Raw genomic sequence first — 3836 nt, forward strand, 5'->3', positions numbered from 1 at the left:
CAAAAGCAAATCGACATGCCAACATCTTTAGCGCCACCGTAATCACAATATAATTATTATTTGATATAAAAAATTAAAGTATTAGAAATTGGAAAGAAAACGCTTACTTTTTTTCTGGTAAGTTTGTAATAATCGATACAAACATTATAAGTATCAAAACTATTACTCAAACTATTTGATCTGTCGAAAATGCCATAGCTACTTCTGTTCTCGATCGCCAGCGTCCCTAGCAACGTTCTGATTAAAGGTCAATGACACATAAGATTCATAAAATCATAATTAACCGACAGAATGCTTTGTCTTTGGTTTGGCCCTTTGCCACAGTCAGCTTAAATTAGTACAATATCAAGTAACTTCATTAACTGAAATAATATTTTTTAAGACGTTGATATCATTTAGAGTTCAAACAGATTATGAATTTCCAATTGTATATATTTGCAATTCTAAATCATCTATACTTTCCTTTATATTTCTTTAAGTAAAATTTAAATTATGCACAGATCATTTTTAGTATCAATCTTCTATTTTTATTAATATGTCTAATTTCACACCTTAGATCAATCACAAACGAAATGCGAGAGAATATTTTCAATTTATTATTAGATAACTGTTTAAGTATGATTCTCTATATTGCTCATAATATATTACCCCTAATTCAATTCAAGTTGTTTGAAATACAACTGTTACAATTAACTTACCAACAGAAATATTGTAAAATGTGTTTGCTTATAATATCGTGTATAATATAGAGGTAGTAAAACCACAATTGTTAGAAATTGGCTCTTTATGAAGTTTTTAATTTGCCCTTAACATTTTTGGCACATATTTTTAACTTTGATTGTCACACTTATGGACAAAATCATGAGATATTTTAAGACGATATATATATTTAGCCTTATACGTGTACCAGATTTTCTGCGACTAAATCATTTTCTTTTTTCTTAGTGTATGCCGAGTTTATGAGCTCATTCACACGACATTTAGCCTAGTTGCCATTTAGAAAGTGTACGAAAGCTAATTAAATTGAATACAAAACCAAAAGTGAAAGTCCGAAACAAAATTATAAATCCAATTAAATGTAAGTTCATGGTTTGGTCATGCCTGAGAAATCATTCAAGCACTAACAGTTTGAGGAAATGGGAAGTCAAACAAGGCGGTAACTTTAAAGGAAGCCAGCTTTGAGTACCTTATATTAATACATATATAATTTTAGAACTTCACCATGTCTTTATTACAGTCTATGTCGCAATATCCGGCCATGCTCTATCTGACGACTGTGAATCTTGACAATAGATCTGCAGTGCAGTTTCCATTGTAAAAGGCTCCATCATAAGGCTATCATGTCCAAAGCACACCTTTCTTCTCTGTTTCGTTCCCATAATCCCATCTAGTGCACGATGGCGACAGCTTCCTAACACCCATTTCAACAGTAAAATTGTGATTTATTCAGGTGAATTGAATTATCATTAGAGCTATCATATAGGTCCACTAAATAACTAGAGATTCATTAAAATATCAATTATGGAGTATCACTAAAATCCTTACTTAACTGAGTCAATATTATACAAAACAATGAGACTGGACACAGATGTAGAACAAAATGCAAAATGTTTATGTAACACAAACAAGGTGTGTGTACTTGCAGATTTTATTTTCACCAGATGATTGTTCATACTGGCTCTTCTATATCCAATCACTCATGTTAAAACCATATGCCAGACTATATAAATGCTAAGTTATTTAGTTTCTAAAAAACCTCACATTTATCCAGTATAACGTGCATTAACCACATGACTGGCTATTCTCATTACAACATAGGTGGGACCATAACTTCTAAGTATCACCTGAACAACGAATGAAGAAGATTGCTGTCAACATTGTAACAAAACGTTCTATTAAACGTTGTTCTTGCCAGGCATTAACAGGTATTACCTACTTTGAGAACAACAGAGGAACAAGGATGATTTGAAACAAGATCAACTTAATGATTTTCTTGACCACATGCTATGTGAAACATGCACATTTTCAGAACATAGAATGAATTCAGAATAAGGATTATAATATTACAAGAAGATAGAAAACCATGGTATGTTCAAATGTCACACTTTCCTATCTTCGCTGATTCAATCCAATGTCTTCAATAAGCTTTAAAATCACGCTGGTCGAGAGTTACTTTAATTTTTTCTGGCTTCCAAAAACACTTACAGACAAACAGATGTCACAAACTTTTAGCAACAGAGAAGAATTATTTGAACTAGATGAAAGAGCTTTTAACTTCTTAATTTTTCACAAATCCTGAAGGTCGTGATGACCTATGAAAAGAAGACCAAACACAAAAAAGAAGCTCACTTGATAAGCACAAAGGAATGAAATTGCCCTGGGGCTACTCAGAGCAGGTAAAATAACCTTATTTTAAATAATAGGGCGCTCATTTAATTCATTGCAATTTATGAAAAGTAACCAATAAAATATTTTGGAAAAAATAATATTTTACTATTTTATTGACAATTCCGATCTGGGAAAAATTATTTAGATCATTAGACAATTATACTTACAAGTTTTTTTCCCCACTAATATAGAGGGGGGGGGGGGGGGGGGTGCTTTAACGTGAAGCTACGCAATGAGCTATTTGCGCTTTGTCCACAGCAGGGAATCGAACCCCAGATTTTAGCGTTGTAAGTTTGTGAACTTACCGCTGACCCACTAGGGGACCAGAATGTCAGAAATTAGGTCGGTGGAGAATTATTCGAAGTCCTAAGTTGTCTATTTTTCCAGTATAAAAAATTTAACAAATTGTACATTTTAAAATACAAATAATACCTTTAGAATTATAGTTATAAAAGTCCTTAATTTTAATCAGTTCTTCTCCTCCGAGTTATAAAATTGGATTTTTGTGTTGGAGGTATTTGTTGTTATACATTAAGCAATTTCTTTCTACTAGAAAGAAAAATTCCTTCCTGTATAATCTTGTTATATTGCTTTGCATGTGGTAATCTATATGTATTTAGAGGTTGCCTTGTTGTCAGCTTGTATTTACACCATTTCATTAATAATTCATTATCAATAACGTGGTCTACTTCTTAGAGCTTACTAAGAAAAAGATTGGGATGATTGGCTATAATGAATACTCCTAACTGTAGATGGCACTGCAAACAGAAATAATATTCGAGACAACAGATGGGCAGCGCCAAATATTGTTTAAGATAAGTTTCTTTGAAGAGAAAGTAGTTTTTAAAGCACACAACTATTTTTTTATATTGAGAATAATAATGTTTAGAATATTGGAAGGCGGTTTTTAGCAAAGTCTTATTGAGGGAGGGTAAAATAGAAACCTCATTCTACCCCATTTTAAGAAGACCAGAAAAATTAATTTTAACTGAGAATAGGCTTCTAATGGCCCCACAATGGCACAGCGTCATGTCTGTGAACTTACAAAGCTAGAAACCGGATTTCGATAATCGTGGTGGACAGAGCACTAATAGCCCATTGTGTAGCTTTGTGCTTAACTTGAAAACAACAACAAAGCTTCTAATGTAGCACATACAGATAGGGAAAAACGTAAACACATAGTAATAATAATTGCACCTTAAATTGCAAGAATGTTGTTTTGCCAATAGTACAGTAGTAAATACATTTTTAATGTGAATATGGCTGTTAGCATGGGCGTCCGCAGGAAGATGCAAGGGGGGCGGGGTCACTACGTGCGAAATTCAATAAACAAACAAACCCTACTTTTGAAGTAATAAGCATGATGGAAGGCAAATAGTCAACAGCACTCACCTCAACTTTTGGACTTGTTTTGTTTGACTGAATAATGGGACTTGATCTTCAATCTT

This window comes from Limulus polyphemus, unplaced genomic scaffold, assembly GCF_000517525.1.
Source record: "Limulus polyphemus unplaced genomic scaffold, Limulus_polyphemus-2.1.2 Scaffold83, whole genome shotgun sequence".
In the NCBI taxonomy this organism is placed as follows: domain Eukaryota; kingdom Metazoa; phylum Arthropoda; class Merostomata; order Xiphosura; family Limulidae; genus Limulus; species Limulus polyphemus.